Source organism: Mus caroli, chromosome 6, assembly GCF_900094665.2.
Source record: "Mus caroli chromosome 6, CAROLI_EIJ_v1.1, whole genome shotgun sequence".
NCBI lineage: Eukaryota > Metazoa > Chordata > Mammalia > Rodentia > Muridae > Mus > Mus caroli.
The window spans coordinates 123,135,285-123,147,683 of NC_034575.1; the positions used below are offsets into that span (position 1 = coordinate 123,135,285).

The window sequence follows — 12,399 nt, forward strand, 5'->3', positions numbered from 1 at the left end:
ACAGACGGGCATCACTGACATGGCCTCCAGTGGCAACGTGGGCCACCCACATCAATATAGCCTCCAGCAGTAGCAGTGCTAAAGAAGTTCAAAATGGCTTTTTAAGGGGGCCAGTGCAAACCACAACATCCACATGGCCTTTGGTGGTAGCATGAGCCATAGACATCAACACAGACCCTGGGTCTCAGCCTCAGGCCTGGCCCTTGGTGGCAGCACAGATCCAGACATCACCATGGCCTTAGATGACAGTGCAGGCCACTCACACCAGCCTGGTTCTCACCACTGTTACACCCTGTCTCGACTTCCATTCCACCTCTCTCCATAGTACATGTGCATACCCCCATGGCTTTTCTGCCTTTCCCATTTCTCCATCATGTATTTGTCCATTCTAGGGGTGCCTGCACCCTGCACCACGAAAGCGGGACAGCCTTCATTCCATTTTCCCCTTCTATTAAAGGATATATACATTTTAGTTACTTATTTGTAGATGTATTGATTCATGCTTAAGGTGGAGGAAATGGAATTTTAAAAATCAGACATTCACTTAGGGAAAAGATCATTTTGTGTCATAAAACAGATATTGTTCAACGCCTGACCTGTGCCAGTCATCACCCCACATGCTTGGCATGGCTTATCCTCGTTACTGTTTAAGACAAATTAGTAAGCATTTATCAGCTAGATTTTAAAGATATAGAAATGAAGCCTTAGAAATAGTCATAGACTGGAGAGAGACCCAGAGCTGGAAAGCGGCACTGGCTTAGTCCGAATCCTACTGTCAGATGCCTGTTGCTATGGAGATGAAAGTGTCTGCTGCGATAATGAGGTTGCTGTGCAGCGGCTCAGCTTTCAGTCCCTATCACAGACACCTGAGAAAACGAGAACTCAAAAGAAAGGAGGTTCGTTTTGGCTCACAGTTCTGGGGATGCTGGTTCCTGATGGGTGCCCTGGTGCTTTGGACCTGTGACGGCACACTGCGGAAGAACATGTAACAGACTAAAACCTCAGTTCACTGCGCGCGCCAACCTTCACACAGCTGGGGCTCCTCCACCTCTCTTCAGGGTTCAGCCCCAACCTCCCTCAAGCCCCCTGGATCTAAAAACCTCTTACTAGGCCACTCCTTGAAGGTTCCATCACCTCTCAATAGCTCTGCTGCTCTATGGCTGAGTATAAAATGTCCTCGATAAGTCTGTATTTGAGCCCTTGGTCCTCCGCTGCTGGCGCTAGGGGTCACTGGAGACATGCCCTGAAGGCTATTCCCATATCTATTCTCTATTTTTGTAGGAGGGTGCAAGTTTCTGGAATAAAAAGAAGCTGGGTAGGGTACACCTCACAGTAACAAATCATTTTTTTTTTCTTACATTTTAGTGGCAGCCAGCCCTGGTCGTAAAGGATGCAAAAGCCTCCAGAAACGTCTTACCTGTTTAGCTGTCTTTTCCCTTATGCTGCCAATGTTTTGTGTCGAAGTCTGGATATTTACAGGGTCTTTTCTCTTTCTTTCTTTCTTTCTTTCTTTCTTTCTTTCTTTCTTTCTTTCTTTCTTTCTTTCTTTCTTTCTTTCCTCCCTCCTTCCCTCCTTCCTNTCTTTCTTTCTTTCTTTCTTTCTTTCCTCCCTCCTTCCCTCCTTCCTTCCTTCCTTCCTTCCTTCCTTCCTTCCTTCCTTTCTTCTTCTTTTTTTTTTTTGTTTGTTTTGTTTTCTGTTTTGGGGGTTTTTGTTTGTTTTGTTTTGTTTTTTAGCTGAATTAGAAAAAACGCATTATTTTATGTGTAATGGCTGTTTTGCCTGCACATAGGGCATTAGATTCCCTGAAACTGAGTTATATATGGTTGTGATGGTAGATGCTGGGAATCAGACTTAGATCCTTGGCAAGATCAGCAGCTGTCCCTACCACTGAGTCCCCTATAGTTGAATTTTTTGGAAAGACTTTAATTTTCTTGTCCTTGAGAATCTTCTTTTTCTGGTTCTGGGAGCTGGACTCTGGGCCTCACAGAGTGAGTCAGACAAGCACCCTGCCACGGAGCAACTCGACCAGCTGCACCCCTCCCCCCACGTGCTAAAGTCTCCCGACCATCATTTCCCATGGAAAGTTACAGCCGTGGCAGGAACCTAAATGCTCTGTTCAGAGTATTCACAGGGGCTGAAGAGACGGCTCAGCTTTTAAGAGTATTTGTTGCTCTTGTAGAGTACCCAGGTTTGGCCCCCCAGCACCTGCATGGTAGCATACAACCATCTGTAGCTCCGGTTTCAAGTCTTCTGAACTTCTCAAGCAAGCACTGCATGCATACCTAATGCGCATGCAAGCCTGTGTGCATGCCAAGCACTCAAAAGAGAAAATTTTAAAAATTAAAAAAAAATGAAAGCTGACTTATCCTAAGTTATAACTTTATGAATATTGTGGAGGCAGTGGTAATTTCCCCTTTCTGTGCATTAATACATGTATACGTTCCATGTTTGCTGGGAGTTATACATGGTATAATATAGGAAAGTCATTTCTCCTTATGAGTAATTGTAAGTAGGGGTTGGGGGTAAGCTCATGTGATAGGCTGCTGCTTCCGAATACACAAAGCCTTGGTTAAATCTGCAGCGCTGTATAACACCGGTGGTGACGGCACACGCCTGCAATCCCAGCACGAGAGAGGTAGGGGGAGCACTAGGTTACAAGGGCATCCTTGGCTACACGGCAGCGAATTCATGGGAAGACTGAGATGCACGCGAGACCCTGCATCAAATAACTCACTGAAACACCACTCACTAAGTAGAATATAACTAACTAAAACACCACTCACTAAGTAAAATATAACTAGCTAACTAAAACACTGCTCACTATGTAAAATATAAACAACCAACTAAAACACCACTCAGAAAGTAAAATACACGTTTGGCCTCCAGTCTACAGACTGAAGCTACTTTGATGCTAGGCATTCAGCACAGCGGAGACAGTGCTTGCTTATTGTGTGTAAGGTTCAAGTTTGACGCCCAGCTCTGAGAAGAAGGGGGTGGGTGGGGAGAAGATCATCCATTACGCTGCTTTGACCCTACAGGAAGGCCGAGCTGAGTGAGATCCCAGTGAGTTAGACTCAATCCTGAGCCTGCTCATAGTCCTGCATCTTCTGGAATGCTTCTCCAGTCCCTCTCATAGGGAGGGCAGTGACCCGATTCAATATTTGTTTTCCCCTGTATACTAAAATGCTTTCCTTGTCTTCAAATAAAACGATTTTGTTTGGTTTGTTTTGTTTTAGTTTTAACTCATCTGGCAATGGCTCTAACCCTAAGATGAAAACAAAAACAAAAACAAAAGCCCAAAAACTTCTATGCGTTAATTACTCAAACATTCCAATTAGGAGGGGAAATCTTGATATTGCCTTCAAATTCACACCATGTTCCTCCAAGAATTTATTGTCACCCAGAACACTGATCCTCTCTGAGTAGGGGAAGGGCAGAAGGACAGAAGGACAGAAGGACAGGTGTCAAGCGTGTGAATCCATAAGGGGAAAATCCTGTAGAGCATCCACACCCAAATTGCACAAGGTATTACGATGAGTTATCAGGGATGTGCACGGAACACGGATATGTGGGGTAAGGAGATTGCTGCAGCTCAGGATGTCTACAAAACACCTCCTTTAGGGGGATTAGAACTCAGTGGGGCCTGAGCACAGGGTTGGTATCTGGCTGAGAGGACATATCTGCGGAGATAGGCCACCTTAGCGAGTTGAACTTAGCAAAAGGACCCCAGAGTACCATGCATAGGACACTCATATCCAGAGAGTGATGCAGGATTTTGTCCTCCAGAGTAATAGAAGATACAATTGCAATGAATCACGGTGTCCAAATTATATGGTCCCCAAGTGCCAAGTAAGTTATCTGGATTCTAAACCAAATGGTGTGCGGGGTTGTTGAGAAGGGTCACAGGAGCTTGCCACCAAGCTTGACTGACTAAGTTCAGTCCCTGAACTCACATGGTAGAAGGAAAGACCGACTTTCACAAGTTGTCATCCAACCTCCACAGCCTTGCTGTGTGGCATGTTAGCACACACACACATACAAGTACAAAATAAATAAATGAATGACTGTAAAATAATGGGTGCTCAGAATAAAAGAGGAGAGAAAAAATTCTATTGAGAGGACATTGAGAGCCAAGATAAGTAAGAAAAGTTAGTAGGAAACTGTTTGCTGACTCAGGACATAGAAGCCATTAGACCTTGATATGACCTTCCACCTCATCTGCTCCAAAAGCCTTATTTCACAGATGGGGCCAAAGCAGACTAAAACAAAATCAAAAGCTGCCTGTGCTCTCTGGGCTAGCAAATGGCAAAGCCAGGGCTGGAAACCAGTGTGGCGGGCTTTTCACCCCCCTTAATAAATTCAAATCTCCAGACTTAGACAAATCACGTCCCAGGTTGTTCAAAGAACTCCCAGAACCATTGTCAATAACCTTTGAAAAAGCATGGAGAATGGGGGACTGTTAGCAGACAAGAGAAGGACAAAGTTGTCCCCGTTTTCAAAAGGGGGGAAGGGGCATATTATAAAAACTATAAGCCAGTCAGCCCAACAATTACTCCTGGCAGAATTCTAGAACAGAATTTTAAAAAGCTATTTACTCCACAAACATTATTATAATAATAGAAACGAAGGGGAAATAACCCACAATTTCACCACGTTTAACCCATCAACTGAACAGACCATTAAGTAGACTCTTTGTACGTCTTTAGAAAAGCAGAGATCACTCCGAGCCAACCCCAAATCTTTGAAACAAAACATGTCTTCATTTATTCCTTTTTTGATAGGGATATTAGATTGGTAGAGAGAAGAGACATCAAAACTATCCTAGCTTTCAGCCTGGCCTTTGGCAAGACCCATCATAATTGCAGTGTGATAAGACAGGAACTGGCTGCTGGCCATGGGGACAGGCAAGGCTGGGTTGGGACTTACACCTGCAGAGTGCTCATTAGTGGGTGGCGCAGCCTGAAGGGAAGCTGGTGGGAGCGTGAATTCTCTTTGATGCTTTCAGGAGAATATATATATATATATTTTTGTTTTAGAGAAGATAATTATTAGATTTTCTTATGACACAAAGGAGAATGGCCACCATGAGGGCTAAGCAAATAACTAATGACAGTAACAAATGGTTATCGATCACTTATTAGGTGCTATGAATTGTGGGAAATAGATTTTTTTTTCTAAATAATTATCACATATAACTTGTAACCAACCTGCCAAGAAGGGAGCAATACTAACTCTCTCCACTTTAGGGAAAGCTTGAAGTAATTAAGTCTTTTGTTCAAGACCACAAACAGGGCAGGTGTGTGAGGGAAAGAACGATTTTTGTATCCCGGAATATCTGGGAGCTGACACAGGACCACACAGTTCTCAGTAAGTTCCACAACTTAAAACCTTATGATAACATCAGGCTTAAGTCCTGTATTTTGGTTTTTGAAGTGAATCGTATGGGTTTCGAAACGACTGAGTGGGGAAAAGGCATACTGCGTAAGCATGAGACTCTGAGTGTGGCTCCCCAGCACTTGAATGGTGGCACAGGTCATAACCCAAGCCCTCGGAGGCAGAAGATGGTGACTCTGAAACTCACTGGCCAGCCAACGTAGCTGAATCTGTGAACTCCAGGCTTAATTAGAAACCCTGTTCCCAAAAAATAAACTAGGGAACAATAGAGAAATATACCCAATACTGACCTCTGGCCTCCACACACACGCACACTCACCCACAATGGACATTTCACACTTGCGCATGTGTGTGAATGCACTCATGCAGGCGAGCGCACACACGCACACACACACACACACACACACACACACACACACACACACACACTTCCAGTGGATTTCATATACAACAATGAGAACAGTTCTTGACAGGACAGTCACATGAATGACATCGGAGTTTTAGCTGACCAACAGTTCCAAAGAAAAATCAGTGTGGCATAATCATGAAAGCTAATCAGAGTGTGGCCCCAGTCTTAGAAACATAAAATGTTGGCAAGGCCGTAACATTTTATGGTAAAGCAGGCACACTTTGGCTCTAAGGAAGAACATTCTGGCTCTTGGAGACATCTAGAAACTCAGTGGACCACTTGCTTCTCCCAGTGGGCAGTTTTAATGTCTGAAAGAGTTTAAACAGATTGAATTGTGGTGGCGGCGGGGGAGACTTGTAATGAGGAGATTCACGTAGGTTCAGGGAAGGAGACTGAGGACTGGCAAACTCCTTTCTAATCCCAGCTTTCTCCTCAGATGTTAAGGTATCAGAACTTGGTTGGCGGTCATAGATCAAACAGTGAACCATCTATCAAAGAACCTCCAAATAACTCCATTGTACATTAATCTTACTACCCAAGTCTATTGACATCCTATGTCAGGATACAAGACTCATCACCTTTGATCATAATAGCCCAGCAAATGCTCCTGACCACCTACCTCTGATTTTGACAGATTGTTTCTGTCCACCTAACTGTTATTAAGGGACTTCTAGTTTAAGCTGTTAAAGCTTTACTCTTAAGTACACATTAGAATTATTATTCCCACCAACCTGGATAAAGCAACATGGACAGCAGGGTCCTTTGAACATAGCCTTCACAAAGGCTAGGCCTGTCCATCCAAAACTGTAGGAATTCTCTGGCTTATAAGAAAGTTTGTGCCTGTGACTTGGCCTCCTCTTCCTATCAGGAAAACTGTTGCCTGTGTGCTAGCGCCATCTTGTGTTGGAAATTAGCAAGCTTTCCAGCCACGGAGCAAAGGAGACTACGCACTCTGTACCCAGTGAAAATGCAGATAGAAAGAAACTCCAAATCAAATATTGTATGCCCTAAGTCGTCTAGGCAAGACTTATACAACGTCCTTTTTCAAACATGGGTGCTGTTTGTCCTCTCTCTGAGTAGAAGACCAGATAACTAGAGCAATGGGAAACACCCTCCAGATGAGTGGAAATGAAAGCATTCAGTGTGAGAGATCATAGCGGATTTTTTTTTCCTTTTAGTTTCAATTTCTTAGAACCCCTGGCATGTTCAGACAGGAAAGTGTGACTAGAGGCCTTTGGAAGAACTCAGACATTGCCCTGTAGGGCAAGACTGGAGACGATGCAAGGATGAGACCATAAGCTGCATCAAATACTCTACAGTAGAGAGAGGCTAAGGGTTTGGGTTACCCCTCAGCACATCGCTTTTTGAGAACTGGTTGTCCCTCAGCACATCGCTTTTTGAGAACTGGTTGTCAGGTAGGTCTTGTTCCAATGCCTTGCCAAACGATTCCAAATCATATTCATCTTATTGGATTTTGCAGGGTACACAATTATATGCATTTCTGTGGCAGCTTTGGTTCTATTCAGGGTCTGGAATAATGTCAAGAATTGTTTATTAGAAATAATATATTAGGAGTTATGCCAAAACTTACACTTAGGTGGGCCATGGGGTGACTTCCAAGATGCTTTCTATGTGAGTCGGGGCCATCCTTGAGGTATGTTATGGTGACCTGGCCCAAAGGATCCAGCAGGTGGTGGGGTAAGAGTCTCCAGGTCACTACTGGCACCAAGCTACGCTGGTCTGGACCAGAGATCTGCCCATTCATTCCTACAGCTTCTTGTCTTCTGTCTTGTTTGGCTTGTGCCCTTGTAAGCCATTTGTGTGGGAACATTTGAGTCTTCTGTCTGTGGAAAACTCCTCAAAGACAAGGATAAGGACTTTTGCACACCTGTGGGAGCCTTGGTAAGGATGTGTCTGAGCCTCACATCTGATTGTATCTTACTACAGACTTAAGGAATTGCCAGTAATCTTGATGACGGTCAAGACCAAACCATTCATTTTAGACAGAGATGGAGGCTCCAAAGTAGAATTGGGTTGGCTGAATATCATGCTGTTGGGCAGGCCCGAACTGCTGGAGGCTCCTGGCTCTTTTTATTCACTAACAATGCATCCCAAGTTTTTCCTTCACTTCCCCTGAAGCACCTAGTCACATGAAAGAAAGAGTTTCAAAGTAGGAGGTGAATGTGGCCTTTTGTGTCATAAAAACAGGTTTATTTAAACATGAAAGGTTAGATAGTTTTTCTAACAAAGAAAATGGGAACTGAAAGTGTAATGAAAAAACTCCTATCCCCACCCACCAGCACAATGCTAACAACACTAAGGTCAACACAGAGTTGTAACTATGGGCAAAGTACCTGGGTTCTGAGAATAGTGGGCAGTTTTCAGAGTGGGGCTCTGGACTCCTGGAAGCCCTGAGAAGTAAGAAGAGAACCAGGGGAAGGACGAGTAGGAGGAGAAGAAACAAGATTCTAGCTTTTAAAAAGAAACTGTTTGGATTTTTTGATGGATAACTCATTCACCATACAACATGCCCGTTCACAGTGCTCAGTTTGCTAACTTCTAGTATGAAGGTACTCAGCCTTGAGAGGAAAGGTTAAAGAGCACTGAAAGCCAAAAGCTGGGGTGGAGGCACTGCACCTCTCCTTGCGGTATCCTTTATAGTAGGGGTAACAGGAAGATACAGTCTTAAATGCAGGTCATGCTTTCTTGCCTCTGACCTGTTGGCATTATTAACCAACAGAGGCACCCCCATCAACCCCATTGACTGGTGGTGGTGGTGGGGAGGCCAAAACTCCTCCCACAGACGTGTGCTTGACTTGGCAAATGGAGACCTTGGCTGCTAAGGACTAGCTAGCAGGAACGGGTGCCTCTGGAGTTGAGAGTCAGGAAGAGGAGCAAAGAGCTAGGGTAAAGGTCATTCACCGGCAGTACCACAGCAAGTGGCACGGTTTCCTTTAAGAAAGAATAGCACATGCCATTCTTGGGAGGAAACCTGAATCCATTTGGGGTTGAACAGTCAGAAGAAGGTGGCTTAAATTCACACTGAGAACTCATGTAAGGGCCCTGGAGTGAAGTACCAAGAGTTTGGGGCTCTGGAGTGAATTGCCAAGGTTAAGCTTCCTTGCACTTGAGCACAATAACTTTTTTGTACCTTGGTTCCCTTGCAAGAAGAACAGGTGCTATTTCATGAGATTGTTGGGCCTTACCCATATATACAGGTATAAATTCATGGATACACACACACACACACACACACACACACCACACACACTATTCCCAAAGCGATCTCTCTCTCTCTCTCTCTCTCTCTCCTCTTTCTCTCTCCCCTCTCTCTGCATTGTTGCTGTGTAGGAGTTTTGCATTGACTGCCTGCCCTGCTTGGAACACATTGTTAAGATCTCTATTAAATCATTAACTCCTATCTTCTCTGAGCTGTTCCCAAATGTTCCCTTTCCCAGGCCAATCCTGGGTGGTCACAATGCTATTTACCCTGAACTCTGTAACGGACTATTTTTCACACATGTTGTGATACCTTCTGAAGCCTAGAATGTAAGTAGCACAAAGGTAGGGTTTTTTGTTTGTTTGTTTGTTTGTTTGTTTGTTTTGGGGTCTTACTACTTACTGACCTGAGAGAGAGAGAGAGAGAGAGAGAGAGAGAGAGAGAGAGAGAGAGAGAGAGCGCCTCAGACATGGAAGGCACCCCATAAATGAAGAATGAAGAATTGAGGAATAATTCAAACAAGATAATTGACTGTGATTTCTCGACGTCCCTGGGTGAGCTCCTAGGGGACAAGCTAGCCCATGGATCTGGAGTAGACTAAGTGTGGGCAGTCCACCCTCCACCTGCTCTTTTCTTCAAAGTTTTCTTTCCCTCACCTTCTCCTCACATACTTTTCTAGATCCCTTCTCTGGCTAGTTTTGTGTTTGTAAGCTTTCTGTTTTCCATATCAAAGCTTCAGGCACCCTTTCCTGAGTCCTTCCTACTATCCCTGCTCTAGTCTTTTCCTTTTAAGTCAAAAAAAAAAAATGGACGTGGTGATGACCAAAACCTGAATGTGGCATTCCTGGAAGGAAAGCCCCAGCCAGGAATGTGGCTGCGGCGGCTCCAGGGCCTTTTCAGACCCTGCATCCTCTAATTAGGATAGACACACATCTCAGCTGCTGCTTTTGCCTGATGCTGTGAGCTGAATGCTGATGCCCATCTTTGTGCTCGGATAATTTCCCCCAGCAGCTAAAGCTAATAACCGCTGGTATTTTCAATAGAGTCCTTCCAGTGAGTGTGGGGAGTTACTTAGCACTTCATTTTTTTTTTTTTCTCTTAAAGGTCGAATTTAATTCCTTGTCATGTTTCCTAATTAAAATCTGTGGGGATTGCATTTTGATGTTTTTAAAAGAGAATTCCTTCCCAGGAATGCTTATCTCGGCTTCTGCAAATGTTTCACCTGCTTCTTTCACCTCTTAATTCCTGTTGGGGTTGTTAACTGTCAGATTTCAACAGCAGGGCAGACTCTGGGGCCTGGCCCCATTGTTGGCTTCTCCTCAGACTGAGGCTGGTCTTTACATTCAGTAAGTGCAAATGCGCTTTCTCCAGCATTCCCTCCCTCCTTTGGCCCCTCCTCTCTCCCTTTGAGCCTTCTTCCAGGCCCCTCTTCTCCTGTCTGATACAGGAATCTGTCCCTCTCCTCCTCTCCTGGTGCCCCTCGAGTTCTGGCTATGAATGTGGTCGTTAGAAAAGCAATCAGGGGGAGGGGAGATGGGAATAGACGGAATCTAATCAAAGTATGCTTCAGGCATGTGGGAAATGATCCAGCTAATGTGTGTACCAAAGCCATGGCGTTAACATGGAGAAACGCAACCGTTGGATGGGAGTCCTGGATAGCATGATCAATAATGTTTCTCTTTAATGCTATCCAATTAAAAAAGCATTCTGAGATTCAAAGGTAGGAAGGCTCACTCAGGTAGGAGGCAAAAAGTCTGAAGATGGGGATGGCTAATGCCTAGATTTGGAAAAATGGAAAGAAGGGAGGGAAAAGAAAGGAGTGACAACTATGGTAATAATATTAAAATGATATGCAATGTTGCATCCTGTATCTTACCATTCGCTTGGTTCTCTTTTCTCTGTGTTGGGTTAGGGGAAATGTACCCCCCCCCCACCCTCGTAACTTCAACCAGAGCCTGCGTGTTCATCAGGGCATCTGATAATTTTCAGGTTCTCTCATGGGCCTCATCCCTACTCTTTATCTCTGATCTAACGTTTCCCATTCTGCACTTTCTCCTACCCTCCCCTGTCATTCAAAGACCTAAAACATCTTCCAGTCACCCAGTAATCCCTAGGCTGGCTCAGGGTTGGCTTATGATATCTCCACAAACACTGGAACCTGAGAGAGAGAAAAAAACCAATCTAGTCTTCTTTAGAACCATGTGATCCGCACACAGGGTTGCCAGCGCTCTGGCTCTGGGCCCACAATCCACTGAAACAGAGAGGTGGTCCCCTGCTGGGTGTTGTGCTACTACATAAGAAGGACACTGCACAGATTATACATAGAAGGCGGTTCCTGGGAAAGCTTCGAAAGAGTGACCCCCAATGATTAGCACCCACCACCACCTCAGAAACTGGGAGATGGTAATGAAGTCATATTATTTTATTTTAGAATATATTAGAAACTATTTAGGAATATTTTAGAGAGTCTAAGATTCATTTCATTCTTTAGCCAAGTAAGATGTTAAGTTATCCTGACTTACAACTCCAAACACCTGGAAGGGCCCAGGCAGGTCCAGTGAGAAGGAGAGCCGATCTGTGCACTTTAATCATACAATAATGTTGCCTGCAAATAAGATGTTCTAAAACCTTGGGAAATTTTGAGAAAGTATAGAACAAGATAATATTCAATCAGCTTTAATGCAGTAAGAAGGGTCTCTAGGTGATTCTCCACACTCTTGAAATGCACTATTATTTGTAAATGGGTTTCTTTCTATCCCGAGTTTAGTATATGAAAGGCTCTCAGATGCTATCAGTTGCTTCTTCTATCTCATTGCTGTATCTGTTTCAATCTGGGTCATCAATACGACGAATGACATGAAAAGATTGACTATTCTTCTATCTGCCCTTACACTCCTGAAATTAACTATACTTGTCATAGTGTGTTAGTTTTATAAGACTTTCTTAGCTTAGTTTATCTTTTACTTATGATTAAAATTTATACTGGGTGTGATGGCACATGACCGTAATCTCAGCCTTTGGGTGATGGAACATTTGAGATGACCTTGAGCTACACGAATAGATCCTGATTACTTTTAATCAGCTGTAGTAGCAGGATGATGGTAGCTAGCCTTGAGAAGGGAGCAGTAGCAATTGAAGCAATTGTGTGCTAGTCCTTTTCAAAGGCCGGGTGGGTCTCGACAAGGCAAGTTAACCAGGGAAGTTAGGACAGAATCTTTTGTGGGTTGAGAGTTATACTTCATTTTCCTTGAAGCCTTAAGAGTTAGCAAGGTGATATGACACGGTAAGTTTACAAAAGTCAACAGCTTTCCTAAATTAGAGCAATGAAAACTGTTTCACTTGGAAAAAAACCCTATAAAATAGCCAAATCAAACA

General features: G+C 44.0%; 1 protein-coding gene across 7 annotated transcripts in view; it reads left to right on the forward strand.

The window, feature by feature from the left end:
- The first annotated feature begins 7,088 nt into the window (after positions 1 to 7,088).
- The window catches only part of Parp11 (poly(ADP-ribose) polymerase family member 11), a 52,554-nt gene continuing 47,243 nt past the window's right edge, over positions 7,089 to 12,399 (forward strand). For 3 of the 7 annotated variants that reach the window (XM_029478423.1, XM_021164583.2, XM_021164587.2), the window contains exon 1: positions 9,238 to 9,353. The gene's annotated coding sequence lies outside the window, so the exon portion shown is untranslated. Of the gene's footprint in view, positions 7,220 to 9,237; positions 9,369 to 9,452; positions 9,579 to 12,399 lie in introns of those variants that run through there. The other 4 variants (XM_029478421.1, XM_029478424.1, XM_021164586.2 and 1 more) reach the window with 4 other exon arrangements.